Source organism: Anolis carolinensis, chromosome 3, assembly GCF_035594765.1.
Source record: "Anolis carolinensis isolate JA03-04 chromosome 3, rAnoCar3.1.pri, whole genome shotgun sequence".
NCBI lineage: Eukaryota > Metazoa > Chordata > Lepidosauria > Squamata > Dactyloidae > Anolis > Anolis carolinensis.
The window spans coordinates 266956791-266975428 of NC_085843.1; the positions used below are offsets into that span (position 1 = coordinate 266956791).

The window sequence follows — 18638 nt, forward strand, 5'->3', positions numbered from 1 at the left end:
CCCTTGTGCCTGCTTCTGGGAAACTGCTCCTAAGGATTTATTGCTGTTTCTTTGTCTGAAGTAAGACTGCTACTTGGTTTGTGAATTTATCAGAGAATAGAGAACTGTGTTTGCCCTAAGACTACTTTTCTTTCTTTTGCATTATACCACCGAGTGTTTTGTTCTTTATGTTTTGCTGAAGTAAAGCAGTTTTCATTTACTTACCACATTGTTTTACAGCTGTTCTTGAAAGACAAAACAGGACACTCACTGAGATCTTGTTTTTGTGGGTTTTCACCTCTGTGATTTTTAAGCCTATAAATTTTCCTGCCCAAGCTGATGATATACAGTCATAGCACTGTTTGTAATGAAGTAGTATTTACCACATCTTTCTCTGCTATGGTTCCATTCAAAGAATTATATGATGTGTAGTTTGGTGAGGTTCCTAAAATTATGTGCTAGAGAACTCAAATATACACCACAGACTGACAACAAGGAATTGTCAGAGAATTCTAAGCATCTACCCAAACTAGAAATTAGAATACCATAAATCAGAACAATGACAATGTTCTGATTAGGACCTTATCAGATGCAGTCTTCTCTGTGTCTTCTCCAAGTTTCTCCATGCTATCCAAATGGAGTCCCACACAACCCATCACATGGTGTAGGGCATGGTCCCATGGTCCATGGGGCTCCATTTCGGCAACATGGAGAAATGAAGACCAGAGTGTCTTTGGAAAAGTTGGATGTTACTTGACTCCTAATGGCACAAAGTGGAGAAACATGGGGGAAAGATGGACCTGATGGGGGAAAGGACGTGGGATGGCAGCAGACGGACTTGGACAGGAGGGAAAATGGTTCCCTCCACTGTCCCATACTGTCCCCCCTTTACCCCTGTCCATCTGATGTAGTCCATAGTTAGGGACTAAAAAACCACAAATGGCAAGTCTTAACAGCTCATTCAAAACATTTCAAAGGACAAAATAAGCAGTGTAGGAACCAGAAGATTAGAATCAGACTTAGTCAAAATATATTAGGCATTTTTAAAGACCAATATGGCTACTTCAATAACCCAGTCCCTAGATCTAGAATCCCTCTCTCAGAGAAATCTGATATACCACATACCAAATTAGCTTACATCATATAGGTTTTAATTTCATTTACACACAGTGAAGAAATCACTAAGCATCAACTACCGTTAGCTTTATTAACTGCAAAACTTCCAAGCCAGTAAATCTGTTGCCCTTTTCAGCATCTCAATTCCTAGACTCTCCCACAAGTAAAATTTAAGATCTTGTACAATAATGAGGAAGCCCAGACTGCCAGAGGATTCATTACACACCTCAGGAAGCTGATTTCTTTCTCCACATCTTCTTCCATCCCAACATACTGGTCTTTTATCAGCTTAGTCATAATGAGTTTTTCCACCTCTTCTATTGATACATTTTCTGTGAGAAGAATAAAACTGAATTCATCTCCTTTATATGGAAACTCCAAAACTTGGGAACATACACTGGAGATAGAAAAATGGGCCAAACCAAAGACTAGAAAGGCAAATATTTCAGCAGGTAAGCTATAATAGAGAAAAATACGTCTAGAAATTGAGCAAGGCTCTGTACAGTTCAGGAACAGTCTATTAAGAGTCAGCTTTCTCCTGTACCATGAATATATGTTCTTAATGGGGTGTTTGCATTTGTCTGCTTAATGTGCCATGGAATTGTGGTTGCTGTGAAGACAAGGAGCACTGTGATACAGGAGGCTCTCTATGCTTGATTTTTCTTGAAACTCTTCTGTCTAGCCAGTCATTTTCTTTATTATTTTTACAGTTTTTACCATTAATAATAGTTACCTCTGGCTTTATTGTTTTATCACTTAATCTATTGGTTTTATTTTAGCTGTTGTCAATCCCTCTAAATTGTTTTAGCATGCAAATGCAGTTTAAAATATTAAAAATAAAAAAGATAATAGACTAAAAAGATTTCAAATTATTTACTGATCAGAAATGTATCATTTTGGATAAATATAACCTCTCCTCCTTGCTCCATTTGTTTTTCTTGCTTTTTCCTAAGGGAAATTGAGTTAGAGCATGGATGCTGGTAACTGCTCAGTTGCTAATCATAGCTGCTCCCTCACATGCTAGAAACACATAGAACATTATTTTTTATCAATTTCCATTACAGAATGTTAACATATTTGCCATACTGTAATGTTTCCAACTTTTAATAACGTCTAGTGACTTAGTAGGGTTAGATTGTAGTGAAGGCCAGAAGGATAAATAACAATCAATAGTTTCAGACTTGGTTATGGGATAACTTTAATAATCTACAGCAGGAGCTAGACCAGAAGAGTGTGTTCCTGTTGTTTCCATTACAACTCTCAGTGGCATTCAATAATATCAACCATTGTATTCTTCTTGGTCAACTTCCTGGGATGGGACCTGGGACCACTATTTTACAGTAGTTTCATTTCTCCCTGGAGGGACAAACCCAGAAGATGGTATTGAATGACTCCTATTTCTATCTGTCCTCTGTGCTATTTAACATGTACATGAAACACTGAGAGAAGTTGTCCAGAGTTTTGGTTTTCGGTGCCAACTTTTTCAATCACAATCCAAGAAAGCTGGTTTGGTCCTAAACTGGTGTCTGCAATCTGTAATGGACTGATGGAAGGTGAAGAAATTTAAACTTCAGACAAGATGAACATGCTCCTGGTCAACTGAAAGGAACAGAAGGTTTTTAAAAATTATTAGAAGATGGTTAGAGTCCCAATCTGAGTAAATGGTGAGATAAAGATTATGCTGGACAGAACATCCAGAAAAAAGAACCCAAATCAGCTAGAGAACCAGGAAGAATTCAATCAGTTCTTTGTACCACCTGACTTCTACTTGTTGTTGATCCATGGTAACAACCACCCCCCCCCCCAAAAAAAGCTTCTCCCCCAAAGACTCTATTGCATCTAACCTTTTAATAAACTGTATCTATTTTCATGATTTCTTTGTAACTTGTATCTTTCAACTGCAGACTGCATATATTTCTTATATAAAATACATATGGCTGCTTTAGAAAATGTATCAAAGATGTAGTCCAGAGACAATCAACCCCCTGTGTCTCCACAGAAATAATCTCCTGAGAACAAGAAGGTTGGACAATCCCCTCTAGCCATTTCCCAAGCCAGGTAATCATCGGGTTGATTGTTTATGTACAGTAGAGTCTCACTTATCCAACACTCACTTATCCAACATTCTGGATTTTCCAACGTATTTTTGTAGTCAATGTTTTCAAAACATCATGATATTTTGGTGCTAAATTCGTAAATACAGTAATTACAATATAACATTACTGCGTATTGAACTACTTTTTCTGTCAAATTGGTTGTATAACATGATGTTTTGGTGCTTAATTTGTAAAATCATAACCTAATTTGATGTTTAATAGGCTTTTCCTTAATCCCTCCTTATTATCCAACATATTCACTTATCCAACGTTCTGCCATCCCGTTTATGTTGGATAAGTGAGACTCTACTGTATATGCAAAGATAGGTGATTTCTCCTGCCAACCCAGATAAGCCCAAGACTGTTTGTATAGCTATATGGTTTATCTGAGGCTGAGTGATTGCTACCCACGAAAACAGACTTAAGCATGTGCATTTGTTAACTCCTTTTTTCAATAACTTAGCACCTGATGGCCCTGGATCATAAACTTTGTTCCAGGAGTCTTGTGCCTTTGTTTCCCTAAGCTCCTATCATTGTTCATGACAGAACTGGACAGTTCAGCTCAGGGGTCCCCAAACTAAGGCCCGGGGGCCGGATGCGGCCCTCCAAGGTCATTTATCTGGCCCCTGCCCTCACTTTTAGATTTAAGCTTGGAATGAAATGAAATGACTTGGAAGTCACAACAACAACAATCCTAATTAATTTGACTATCTCATTGGACAGAAGCAGGCCCACTAAAATCCTGATAGGTTTATGCTGGTTAAAATTGTTTTTGTTTTTATATATTGTATTGTTCTTTCATGGTTGTTGATATTGTTTTTGTTTTTGTTTTTTGCAGTACAAATAAGACATGTGCAGTGTGCATAGGAATTTGTTTGTATTTTTTTTCAAATGGTAATTCGGCCCCTCAACAGTCTGAAGGATTGTTGACTGGCCCTCTGCTTAAAAAGTTTGAGGACCCCTGGTTCAGCTAATCAAAATCTCATTAACATTTATTTGACATTGTCTTTCTGGATGGTGCTTCCTCCCAGAGAGGCATCACACTAGCTGATTGCTCCCTTGCCTGACCAATCCTTAGCCATCATTGTCCCACAAGGGAATCCCTGCCTGGAGGCAGTGACATCAGTGGACATCCCAGCCAATCGGAAGAGGGAGTGGGAAGTTTGAATAGCTATCAGATTTTATAAGATATCTTGCTTTTCTCTGTATGTGTACTTTTGAAGCATCTTGCTTGTAATTGCATTCCTTTTGGCTGAATTGTATTAAACCTCTGTGGATTGTCTACAACCTGGTGAGTTGTTTTTCTATCCTGGCCCTTTCAGTTTAGCATACACTCACCTGGCATGGATCCTATTACAGCAGAGTCTCACTTATCCAACATAAACGGGCCGGCAGAACATTGGATAAGTGAAAATGTTGGATAATAAGGAGGGATTAAGGTAATGATTAGGTTATGATTTTACAAATTAAGCAACAAAACATCATGTTTTACAACAAATTGACAGAAAAAGCAGTTCAATACACGGTAACGTTATGTAGTAATTACTGTATTTATCAAGTTAGCACCAAAATATCGCAATGTATTGAAAACATTGACTACTAAAAGGCAGACTGCATTGGATAATACAGAACATTGGATAAGCAAAGTTTGGATAAGCAAGACTCTACTGTATCTGCAATCCTAATCAACCACATCTTACAGACTATGTGAAAGTAATACCCTATCTTTATCATCTGCATTAGTGTCAGTGAGGCAAAATAGAGTACTTGTAACTTTGACATATTTAAGGCAAGGTCTCCCAGGTCCTTCTTTTGCCAGAGGTCTAGGTTCAACTTTCCTAATACATTTTGAGCTAGAAGCAAACTTAGAAAGTGACATTTGGAGCTATAAATGGCAGTGTTATTTCTTGGAACTATAAATGGCAGTGGATTCTGAGGGTTATACTCCAACAAGTAACTTTTCCTAACTTGTACTGTAAGTATCCAGTTGGCTATTAAATTTAATTGCTACATGAATCCTTCATGGGTGGTGGGAGAGTTTGATATGCTTTCAGTTCGTGATTAATTTTATACATCAGGTTAAATTCAGAGAAGGGAGTGAGAAATTGAGATGGAGAGATTGAAATAACAAGCTGAGATCTTGATACTTTGAAATTATTTGTCATGTACTGGAACAGATTATCTAATTGGAATGTCACTGTTGCAAGTTCCCGGTTTTGATAAAAGCATAAGTGATGTGTTTTGCCATTTCTCTTTCAAGCCCTCTACATTTTATTGGTATCAGTTTTGCCACAAAGAGGGGATCTAAAATAAAATATATTTAAAATGATGCTGTCATGTCTGTCCTTCAAAGTTAGGATTTGCAGTGCAGAGTGCACAGCAGAGAGTGCCACAAGAGGATTAAAAGAAATTAGATATGAGAAGAACACTATAGTATGAAAGGAAGTTTAAAATGGTTTGGAGACAAATGTGACACTTGTCAAGGAATATTAGATAAATGATGATGGCAACACAATCTGTTGGCTATACAGAAATAAGTTCATTAGAAAGAACATCTTGACAGTAAGAGCCATTCAAATGGGGAATAGTCTGTCTTGGTGTGGTCCAAAAATGAAATATTTCAAAGTCTGAATAATTCTTGGCATCCTCGTGTACCTTTCAACTCTATGATTTTAAGTACATGGGGATGGCAAATATTATCCAGACTTGAAGTATCTACTTTTTTGGGCCACATCTCTTAGAATTATTCAGCCAGTATAGCTACTGGCACACCAGTTAAAGTACTGTTTTTCTGTGGGAGAAGACTGGGCGAAGAAGGTGTTATGCAGTTCCACTTTGTTTGTTGTTAGAATTTTGCTATGTTCTCCAGGCAGTGTCCCTAACATGTTCTTGTTCTTACTCTTGATCCAAACATAGCCCAAAACTGTCTTTTTAAAATTACTTTTAAGCTCTTTAAAGTCCTTCTGAAGTTTCACTTTTCTGACATTCTCCTTACAAGTACTGACCCCTTTCTAATGTGCTTTTCTATAATTTCTTGCACACATATCTTTTAAATCTCAGTTTATTGAATTCTTTGTACACTTACTCTAGTTTCTTTAGGCACCTCCTATTTCTCTTCCTTATTGGAATTGTCTCCTATTGTACCAACGTTCTCTCCTCTTTAAGAAATTCACATGTATTGTGAACTGCCTTCACTTTAAGCATTTCTAACATTGGGATCTCACCCAGAAATCCTCTAAGGTTGCTGAAATCAGCTTCCTTAATGTCCAGAGCATATGCTTGATTTTGTTTGGCTTCTTCGTTCCTCAGTATAAAAAATTCCAGGGAAACATGTTCACTCTCACCCTTATTTATTTCTGTTGGTGAGGATCAAAGCTACCCAGGCAGTTTTAATGATGAATTTTAAATTTCCATTCTATGTCTAATTTTTGTTTTCTGTATTTTAATATGTATTTTATGGAAATATGTTTTAATATGTGTATTCTACAGAGTGTTTTTAAATGATTATGTGTTTCGGCAATGATGTAACTTATCTCGAGCTGTGGGTAGAGGTGGGTAAGATATTTTAAAATATTATGTGTATTATTAAAATACACATTCATGACAAAGTTTTATTCCCAATAAATACCAGGGTTTTCATAGAAGCCCTAGAAGTTGCATAATTTCTGCCTCTGTTCTCAAATTAGCCATTATTAAAATTGGACTTAAGAATATACTTAGGCTGATATCGTAAACATTTTTTATATTTGCAAATCAGCTTTTTATCATTGTTCATTTTGCATGAGACTTAGTGTGAACAAAATGTAGAGTGCAAATGCTACCAGTGAAATATTTCTTTCATTAAAATCATAGAGGGATCATCAGAATCACCTCAGAGAACATTACGCAGCACATCTAAGAAGAAATATCACAATAGGAAATAGTGTGATTCAGCATGTTGTAGTAGCCTTGCCCTTGAGAAATCACAGTTTAATCTCCATTTGAGTTGATTGTTCCATAGTAGACTTAGCTGCTGGTAAATGCAAAATGCTCATATCTTCCACTTGCCTGTGGTGTTTCACTTTAGGCAGAATGTCTCCTTGTTTGTGATGTCACTAACATTCAGAATGAGTCAGCCTGAAAACCATATCTAGTAGGTTTGACATTCTCAAGTGTGTAATGAGCCTTGGCTTTTTCAATGAATTTTAACATCTTTGTAATTTAAATCAGAATTGATTAGGGATTAACTTGCAATTTCTGTTCATGCAGTTCTGCATGACTAAATATTCAAACACCACCATCTTTCTACTGTAAACAAAGTACATGGGATAAAAGCCAATCAGAGAAAGATTTGTCATGATGCACTGTGTCATTAAGATCAGGGCAGAAAACAATACCATGAGCGGTATGTGCAAATCATGATGATGAACATGAAGATTTTATCTTTGTTTATAGTGCTGGATTTGAAAACTAGTGTGCAAATTGCAAGTTTTAACAGGGTCAACTTGACAATTACTACTACTTGAGGTCACTGTGCTGGGAAATCTTCTTCCAGACCAAATGCTTCATCTACCAGCTGCAAGAACTCTTGAGCCACCCTTTTCCCCAAAACCTGGTATCTATTTGCATTTTCTAATTTTACTCACTCTTCCCATCACTCTCTTCTTTAGTTATTATATATGTCCAACCAAAAATGGACTTTTGGATGATAAACCTAGAAAGAAGACCTCCTGCAGAAGTACCAACTGATAGGTGGTGGGCATTTATTCTTATTCTACTTTGGGTAGGCAGAGAAGTTCTTAGTTCTTCAAGGAGTTGGTTGATTTGCTGCAGGAACTCAGCAACGTCCTGGAAGTACACCTTGGGAATGGAAAAGGGTCTTTGCTGTTATCTCCTATCAGATGAACAGGACTGCTCTCTCTTTCACCTACAGCTGTGTAGTAGGAAGACCTTCAAGGATAGGGAGAAAATTCAAAGTCTATGATGGGCCAGATTGTCCATCAACTAGAAATGCTCTTCATGAGATAGACAGATTCCATGGATATGTGTGCAAATGTCATGCCTGACTTTGATAATTCTCAACAGAAAGGGGAATGCAAGAAACTAAGGGGGAGATCCAGAACTAGGGATGCCTCGTGTTTCTATGGCTGAGTAGGAATTCAAAACCTAATTCCCAGTCATAGTTCAATGCTTCAACCACTACTTCATGCTGGCTCTGTTGAAACTATTGAGCAGATGCAACAAATATTGAATTTCAGATGCCTTCCAGATATGCTGAATCACAACTTCCCTCATGCAGTCATGCTGGGTAGGGATGGAGGGAGCTGTAGTACAGCACATCGGGAGGGTATCATGTTGTGGAAGACTTCTCTAGCTGGTGATGAACTGCCTTGCATTTTTCTCTCTTAAGACTGTGTTTGGGATTGTGCATAGTTACAAAGCTATGTCCTATTGAATAGAAATGGAATTGCTTAAGAGAAGAATTCAAGTCTGGTTGAAACTGAAATTAATAGTATTGAGCTTCAGTTTAAGCATGGTTAAACTCAAAGATACTCTTTGGACATTCCGGCCAAGAGTCCCCTAGGCTTGCCAATTTTTCAGCATTTTCAGCCCCTGCATTTGTGCCTTGATCAGCAACAATTAGCAGGTGAACTTTGTCACATCATGGAGACAAATGTTATCACCTAATTCCTTGAGATCAAGCTGTTATGGAGACCAAATGAAAAACTGGCAAACCAATTGCTGAGAGAATACTTTGCTTCCCAAACTGAAAATGAATGGAGGAGAGGGGGAGACAAGGGAGGGCTTAAAGTAGATTGCCATATACAGTATTGGGGAAATCTGTCTAACACTATTAATGTGAAATTTCAACTCATTGATTTCAAAGACTGGAGGAGCCAGCAAAGATGGCTCCAAGCCAATGTTGTGTCATTGACCTTTCACCAGATCCTTTGCTTGTCACTCTAGGGTAACATCAAATTACTTCGGATGCTGTTCAGCCTCCTGCTGCAACATTCCTGTGGTTTATTGACACACGTAGCCAAACATCTGAACACATTTCTCTTATATATTTTAGTAATGACTTACAGTAAGTGTAAGAAATATAACCTTTATTTTTGACCAGTTAAATGTTTGCCTTCTTTATGCCTGTCTGCAACTAATTTTATTCGAGGAGTGCAAAGGTGGCGGCGACACACAAGTTTCTTCAATGTTGCTTGCAGAAGGAGTGATGGCAAAGAGCCTCAAGGACTGTCAAAAATTGTTTAAATGGACAGAAGCCTTGAGCCTTTAACACGTATGCAGGAGACACAAAATCAATAGGTGTAGCTTTCCTCAGGTGCTTCCAGGCAATAACAAAAATGCCATTTTCAGTTTGGCTAATGCTGTCCAAGTACCAGTTCTGTCACTGAACGATTGCTCATTATCTTGTCCCGTGTAAAGTGGAAAACAGCCTTCTAGAAGGGAAAAAGTCCATCCTTTCCACCTATACTGGCAATTCCTACCACTTCTACTGTTGCTATGCTATAAAAAGAACCTTTTATCTTTCTTCAAAAGGCCATGTGGGCATAGAATTGGGAGTAGTCCATTAAATGATGAGATAATAGCCAGATGGTGGTTGCACACACTGACAAGCCCAAACTTCACTCCTGCAGGATGTCTAGGATGTAAGGTGAAATTGACACATTTTTGAAAATTTGGTCAGGCTTCTCCAGATTCAAGTCTGAGATTAGGGGCATTATTTCTCAGTTTCATTATTACTGCAGCTCAAATATCCTTGCAGAGCCTTGCTGCTACTGAATCTTCCTCACCTGTGGATTTTTGGAGGTAGCAAACAAAAGCCATATTCTATGTTAATTTATCCAGAGCAGTACAGAGCAAAGTCATAGTGTGGCACTGTGAGAAATTTAAAATTGAAACTGGCTTCTAACACTTTCTGCAGGCCACATTTCTCATCTCTAAAGGTCCCCCATGACCTTCTGGCAAGGAAACTAGTCCAATGTGGGCTAGGCAAAACTACGGTTTGGTGGATCTGTAATTGGCTAAGCAAATGAACCCAAAGGGTGCTCACCAATGTGTCATCTTCATCTTGGAAAGAAGTCATGAGTGGAGTTGTGCAGGGTTCCGTCCTGGGCCCGGTTCTGTTTAACATCTTTATTAATGACTTGGACAAAGAGTTAGAAGTCATGATCATCAAGTTTGCAGATGACACCAAATTGGGAGGGATAGCCAATATTCCAGAAGACAGGAGCAGAATTCAAAATGATCTTAACAGATTAGAGAGATGGGCCAAAACTAACAAAATGAAGTTCAACAGGGACAAATGCAAGATACTCCACTTAGGCAGAAAAAAATGAAATGCAAAGATACAGCATGGGGGATGCCTGGCTCAACAGCAGTACGTGTGAAAAAGATCTTGGAGTCCTTGTGGACAACAAGTTAAACATGAGCCTACAATGTGATGCGGCAGCTAAAAAAGCCAATGGGATTTTGGCTTGCATAAATAGGAGTATAGTGTCTAGATCTAGGGAAGTCATGCTTACCCTCTATTCTGCCTTGGTCAGACCACACCTGGAATACTGTGTCCAATTCTGGGCATCACAATTGAAGGGAAATGTTGACAAGCTCAAAAGTGTCCAGAGGAGGGCAACTAAAATTATTAAGGCTCTGGATAACAAGCCCTATGAGGAGCTGCTTGAAGAGCTGGGCATGTTTAGCCTGCAGAAGAGAAGGCTGAGAGGAGACATGATAGCCATGTATAAATACGTGAGAAGAAGTCATAGGGAGGAGGGAGCACGCTTATTTTCTGCTGCCTTGAAGACTAGGACGTGGAACAATGGCTTCAAACTACAGGAAAGGAGATTCCACCTGAACATTAGGAAGAACTTCCTCACTGTGAGAGCTGTTTGGCAGTGAAACTCTCTGCCCCAGAATGTGGTGGAGGGTCCTTCTTTGGAGGCTTTTAAGCAGAGGCTGGATGGCCATCTGTCAGGGGTGCTTTGAGTGTGATTTTCCTGCTTCTTGGCAGGGGGTTGGACTGAATGGCCCATGAGGTCTCTTCCAACTCTATGATTCTATGATTCTATTATTCTAACCCCAGTGTGGGGAAGACTCACTATTTCATGGGACCATCATGGGACTTACTGAGACAGAGAGGGGCTCATACATATACAGCAGAGTCTCACTTATCCAACATAAACAGGCCGGCAGAATGTTGGATAAGCGAATATGTTGGATAATAAGGAGGGATTAAGGAAGAGCCTATTAAACATCAAATTTGGTTATGATTTTACAAATTAAGCACCAAAACATCATGTTATACAACACATTTGACAGAAAAAGTAGTTCAATACACAGTAATGCTATGTAGTAATTACTGCATTTAAGAATTTAGCACCAAAATATCATGATGTATTGAAAACATTGACTACAAAAATGTGTTGGATAATCCAGAACGTTGGATAAGCGGATGTTGGATAAGTGAGACTTTACTGTAGTTCATTTTAGAAAGTGGACTGGAGTGATTCAATTAAACAAAGAATAATAGAACTGGAAGTACCCCTAAAAAGTGGCAATTTAACTTCTGTTTGAACTCTCCCATGAAGGCAAATTCTAGGTAATCTATTCCATTGTAAAACACTTTTATCATCAAGAAATTCTTTGTAATATTTAACCACTATCTCCTTTCTTGTAATTCCAATCCATTGACCTGGGGCTTATTAGCTGGAACCACAGAAACCTATTCCTTATTACGTTTGAAATCTCCATAGATATTTAAAGATAGCTTACATAGAGTGGCTATGTTACTACAAATAAAGTAACAGCACCACACTTGGGGTGCATTTAACCCACAGTAAATCTGTCTCAGAGTAGCCTCAGATTTAGCATGTTCATGCCAAACCCAGGGCCTTTGTCACATTTACTCCACTGTCCTGTCACTTCCTCCATATCGCCTCCACTGCCACTCCTAGATGGCCATGGACCTCAATCCAAGCTCCTGACCATCGTGGGAGCTTCTGCTGATGTCAGAATGGGGTACACACACAGCCAGCAAGAAGAAAGGAGAACAATCCCCCTTTTTGCTGATTGTTCATGCAGCTCTGTGGATGTCAGAACATTATGCTCGCATGACCAACAAGAAGTGGAGATCACCCCTCTTCTTATTGGTTGTGCAGGCACTCCATTCTGAAATGAGCACAGGTAGCCGTAATGGTCGGGAGCTCACATGGAAATCTGTGGCTGGCTAGGGATGGCAATGTTGGCAGCATAGGCATCATCAGTTGGTATGCAGACTGGACAGCAGACTGATCTGAATCAGAACTGATCTCACTGTCCAAACTGCCCCAAAACCTTGGGATGATCTTGAGTTTCTGGCAAACTCACGTTTTTCAGTTGGTTTAAACTGAAAAGCCCTGTGATACTGACCTGAAGCTGCTGTCCTTTTGAAGACAGCCATATTTAGGGTGAGTCTGAGATTTTGGGCTCATTTCCTTAGTTCACATCTAAAAGTCTAACAAAATAGGATCGAATGATACCAGGGGAGTTTCAGTGGAGAAGATATTGTCATCAGTTCCTTAACCTGAGCATTTTTCATTTGTTCTCAGTTCATTGAAGGTTCCATTATTTTGCATTTAACTATTCCTGTGCATGTTCCTTTAGCTCCAAGATTTGAGATTTGATGAAAAGAAGGATGGCTAATCAACAAGCACTTGTGAAGCAAACAAAAGTGAGGAAGCTGCAGAAAATAAGAATCTTTTTTTTTCAAAAAAAAAAAAGACCATCTGTTTTGTTTTCTACCCAAGTACTTATGGACTCCATGGAAGCTTTAGTGTCTTGGAAATTCACCAGCTTTACAAGCCATATAAAAGAATTCTTCGTTGCTATGGAGATACTGTTCTTTCACTGCGAATCCTTCTTTAAGGTAGAGGACATTGGCAAGATTAAATGTAAATGCCTTTCCATCTGAGGTGACAGCGTACAGGCTCTGGAGTGGCACAAAGGCTTCACCTGCAGAAAAATAAGTGTTAAGAGTTAACATCTTCATTTAAAGTATACAAACCAGCTGTGTAATAGGGTAGTTATCCAATATAGACATGCTTTTATAATCCTTCCTGAAGTTTCAGTTGCTCTCCAAGGTAAATCTGCTGTGAAGAAGAGCTGCAGTCAGTGGCCCATTTCTGAGATCTGATACAAATGGCATTACAGCTGGAGAGAACAGACTAGGAACACAAATAGCAGAATAACTTTTCTAGAAAACTGTGCTTGCTGTTGCTGGTGACAGAACAATGACTGCACAGCCTTGATGAAATGGCCATGTCCCAGGTTTTAGGCTCTCTTCAAAGGTTATTACTAGCATGTCTCCCAAAGGGGAGAATAAATTTAATATGGGAAGCAGGCAGTGTGCTGATATAGAAGTAGAAGGGAAGGTTGCCAAATGATCCGAAGCTGTGAAAGTGACTTTTAAAAGAAACCAATGGAGTTATAGGCCCAAGAGTGCCATTATTTTAATCGTATCCCTGACCATCATATCTATTGAAAAAGTTCACATTGGTCTATATTAGTTGTACCTGGGCAAAAACTGTTTCTTTTTTTAATGAAAAGGTATGTTCACATTCAAATACCTACCTATGCCATCTAAGGTGAACACCTTCTTTTAAAATTTCAATTCTGGGTTATGATAGAGTCATGCTGGAAGACCTAAAGATTCTCTGAGAGGTGTTCTTGGGTTTAAAAGTGCCATTTTAATTCACTGTTTTCTCACTTTTGTGGAGGCTTGTGTCCCTAACTCTTGTGGAAAATGAAAGGCCCACTTTGCCCACTTATTTCATGAATGGACAGTAAAGGGAATATAGCATAACAAAATCATGTTGGGTTAGATTAGAATATAGTTGGGATTTGAACAAACCTCCAGAAGAAGTTGTTGAACTGCAACTCTCAGCAGTGGCTTATCCAGCAGTGAAGAATAATGGGAGTTGTTCTTCAACATCCGGAGGACTGCATAATTTGCACCCTCTATTCAGTTCAACATTTTGTTCACACAGATACCAACACTATGCCAATGGAAAGCGTACAAGAAGGGCATGAGTGCTACACCTGCCTATCATGCTTCTTGGCAAATGGTATAGTATTTCTGTTTCTGATACTGAGGGAGACTGCAGACAGAGCTGACCCTAGGTATTTTTCAAGTGTAGGCGAACAAAAGTTTGGCGCCCCCCCCCCCCACCAAACCAATCACTGAAAAATAAAAGTGTTGGATAAGCAAAAATATTGGATAATAAGGAGAGATTAAGGAAAAGCCTATTAAACATCAAATTACATTAAGATTTTACAAATTAAGCACCAAAACATCATGTTTTACAACAAATCAACAGAAAAAACAGTCTCGACTGCACCCCCGTATGTTTTGCGCCCGAAGCGACCGCTTAATTCGCCTCATTGTTGGACCGGCTCTGACTGCAGATCTGTTATGATGAATGAGAGCCATCATATTTCTAATTTCTATGTTTGGTTGTAAAAGCTGAACAGTGAAGAAAGCTGACAGGAAGGGAATACATTCATTTGAAAAATGGTGATGGAAGAGAACTCCATAGACACCATGGAATGTCAAAATAGGTCTTAGTTCAAATAAAGCCCGAACATTGTCAAGAAATCAAAAGACCAATGCAAACTAATTTACCGCATCATGAGATGACATGACCCATTAGAAAAGGTGATAATACTTGGTAATGTTAGAAGGCTCTATACGGATGAATAAGAAGCCAATGCCCAGAGTTTGCCAGGCCTGAACCATCTACATTTTAGAAAAATTGCATTGTTGACCAGTTTCACTAAACAGCACCAAGTTTTACCAATCAATGACCATTCTGACTGAGAGCTCTGTGAAGCAATATTTCAGAGCTCTGGAGAGAATGCAGAGAGCAAGCATCAGTATTAGTACTGGTATAATCAGGATCAGAGGTCAACTTGGATCATTTTTTGACCTCTCTCATATGAGCCAGCTTCATTTCATGCCAGAAGTTTCCCAGGTAAGATAGTGCTTCCACAACTGCATTAGATCAGTTGATGAGCACATTATTTCATAATTTGCTTCATTTAGAATCACTTTCGGAAGCTCTCTCAGGGACTGGAAAAGATATTGGATTTTCAAAGCAATATATAGTCCAGGGACTAGATCCAGCAGGAATTAAAACTGACTTGAATCAAGAAAAGCAAGGTCCATTAAATTGAAAAGAGGAGTATCTGAGCACCATACCAGTGATAGAAAGTAAGCTTTCAAAGCATCTGTCTGCTCCAGTTTAAGAGCTAGTATTTCAGAGGAGGTTGGGGAAATCTTTAAAATTATGATTTCAGTTTTAATAATTATTAGTTTATTATGAATAATGGCTGGAATCCTGAATGGGATTTTCATATATATAAGCACAGTAGCAATGGTGCTAATGCAATGCATCCCAGTCCAATCTCCCCATCCCTATATAGGGAACATCCATTGTGATGGATGGAGGCCTATTTCCCATTCCTTGGGAAACAGTTGATTCCAGTGGCTGCTGCCCAATAAGTAGATATTGGGATTATTAGTACATAATGATGATGGCTGCATAACTCAAAGTTATTCATTCATAATTGCCATAGATGAGATTTAGCTAACCATTTTATTAATAACAAATAGCAAGATTATTAACAAGATGATAGTGATGATTACCCCCACATTTTTCACAGAATTGAGACCCAAAGCAGCTCACGTTTAAGAAGCGATACAATTAAAAATACACTATGCCCACCTCCTACAATCTTTCCTCATACATTTTATTCTCCATCTCTCTTTTTGTCCTTGTTGCCCTTCTCTGAATCCTCTCTAACCTGTCAATATCATTCTGAAAAGACAAAATCACTGAGGGACCAGAGTTCAAATCCCTTCTCAGCCACAGGAAATCACTGGGAGACCTTGGATCAGTCACAATCTCTCAGCCTCAGAGGAAGGCAATGACAAACCTCTTCTGAACAAATCTTGCTGAGAAAACTCCATGATAGGATCACCACAAGTCAGATACAACTTGAAGACACATAGCAACAACAACAACAACAACAACAACAGCAACAACAGCAACAACAACTGGACAAAACAGCAGTGAGAGACATCTTCTCATTGCCCAGATAAAAAAAACAAGATGACTGAAAAGGAAAAAGTACCTGTGCTTTCTATTATATTTATATCTAAGGGAGTTATATTTTTGTGGAAATAAAGGAATATATAAAAAGTCTAGTGGCATCTCAAAGACAAATACAATTTTTGGCATACGTTTTTATGGACTCCTGCCCATTTCAACAGATGCATCTAATGCAATGGGCTGGAGTCCACAAAAGCTTATGCCAAATAAAACTTGTTAGTTTTTAAGTTGCCACTTGTTAATCTTTAAGGTGTTTTTGTTACAACAGACTAAATTTTTTATTCTTGTGGAAATTACAGTGACATTTGAAAACCAATTAAGCATTGATTATATATCATTACTAGCTGTGCCCGGCCACGCGTTGCTGTGGCGAAGAATGGTGGTATGGGAAATAAAGTATTGAGGAATTGGTGGTAGTTAAGGTAAAGGGTAAACGTTTTCCTCGGACATTAAGCCCAGTCATGTATGATTCTGGGGGTTGGTGCTCATCTCCATTTCTAAGCCGAAGAGCCGTCGTTGTCCGTAGACTCCACCAAGGTCATGTGGGATGACTGCATGGAGCGGCGTTACCTTCCCACCGGAGCAGTACCTATTGATGCACTCACATTTACATTTTTTTGAACTTCTGGGTTGGCAGAAGCTGGGGCTAACAGTGGGGGCTCTGTCAGTTCCCCCAATTCAAACCTGCAGCCTTTCGGTCCAGAAGTTCAGCAGCTCAGCGCTTTAACATGCTGTGCCATCAGGGGACATTATTTCCTAAAGGTTGTGAATATGCAATATTTCTGATTGTTTTTTTTTTTGTCTGTTGGAGGCAAGTATGAATGCTGCAATTAGGAAAAATGATTAGGATGTAATGGCCTTGCAGATTTAAAGCCTAGCTGTTTCCTCCCTGAGTGATTTGTTTGTTGGGAGGTGTTAGCTGGCCCTGATTGTTTCCTGTCTGGAATTACCTTGTTTTCAGAGTGGTGTTGTTTGCAATATTTTATATGCTTCTACTGTCTGTGGCCCTGAGAAAACAGAGGATTGGCCAGACTTTGATGATGGGAATCCTTTGTTGGGAGGTGTTAGCTGGCCCTGATTGTTTTCTGTGTGGAATTCCCCTATTTTCAGAGTGTTGTTCTTTATTTAGTGTTCTGATTTTAGAGATTGTATTGTTCTGTTTTATTATACCACATTAATTTTTTTATATTCTGATTTTAGTGTTTTTGAATACTTGGAGCCAGATTGTATTCATTTTCACGGTTGACCGCAACACAATAATAATAATAATAATAATAGTAAGGATAGTAATAATAAGGACTTTGGTAATACATAGTGCTTCACTGCCTTCTCAGCTTCCTTTCTGGAAGAATCCTTTCTTGGGAGGTGTTAGCTGGCCCTGATTGTTTCCTTTGTGGAATTTCCAATTTCCTTGCTTTATTTACTTTCTTTATTTCTTTATTTCTTTATTACTGTCCTGGTTTTAGAGATTATATTGTTCTGCATTATTCTATCCTAGAAATTATTTCATATCAAAGTAGAATCTCACTTATCCAACATTCGCTTATACAATGTTCTGGATTATCCAACACAATCTGCCTTTTCATAATCAATGTTTTTGTAGTCAGTGTTTCAAATTCATTGTGATATTTTACTGGTAAATTTGTAAATACAGTACAGTAGAGTCTCACTTATCCAACATAAGTGGGCTGGCAAAATGTTGGATAACCGAATATGTTGGATAATAAGGAGGCGTTAAGGAAAAGCCTATTAAATATCAAATTAGGTTATGATTTTACAAATGAAACACCAAAACATCATGTTAGACAACAAATTTGGCAGAAAAAGTAGTTCAATACGCAGTAATGCTATGTAGTAATTACTGTATTTATGAATTTAGCACCAAAATATCACGATATATTGAAAACATTGACTACAAAAATGCTTTGGATAATCCAGAACGTTGGATAAGCGAGTGTTGGATAAGTGAGACTCTACTGTAATTACTACATAGCATTACTGCGCATGGAACTACCTTTTCTGTCAAATTTGTTGTATAATATGATGTTTTGGTGCTTAATTTGTATAACGATTACCTAATTTGATGTTTAATCAGCTTTTCCTGAATCCCTTCTTATTATCCAATATATTTACTTATCCTGCTGGCCTGTTTATGTTGGAGAAGTGAGACTCTACTGTATATTTCTAATCTTATATTATCTGCTCAGAACTGGATTATATGAGGCCCTTTCTTCACAGTTGTATAAAATGCACACTGAAGTTGATTATATGGCAGTGTGGAGTCAAGATTATATAGCTTATATGG

General features: G+C 38.5%; 1 protein-coding gene and 1 long non-coding RNA gene across 3 annotated transcripts in view; one reads left to right on the forward strand and one right to left on the reverse strand.

Moving 5' to 3' along the window:
* LOC134297886 (uncharacterized) overlaps nucleotides 1-18638 on the forward strand; it is a 414859-nt gene that overhangs the window by 20177 nt on the left and 376044 nt on the right. The window lies entirely within an intron of this gene.
* Nucleotides 9264-18638, reverse strand: part of wdr49 (WD repeat domain 49) — a 191847-nt gene continuing 182472 nt past the window's right edge. For both annotated transcript variants that reach the window (XR_010004836.1, XM_062976739.1), the window contains one exon: nucleotides 9264-13175. The gene's annotated coding sequence lies outside the window, so the exon portion shown is untranslated. The remainder of the gene's footprint in view (nucleotides 13176-18638) is intronic.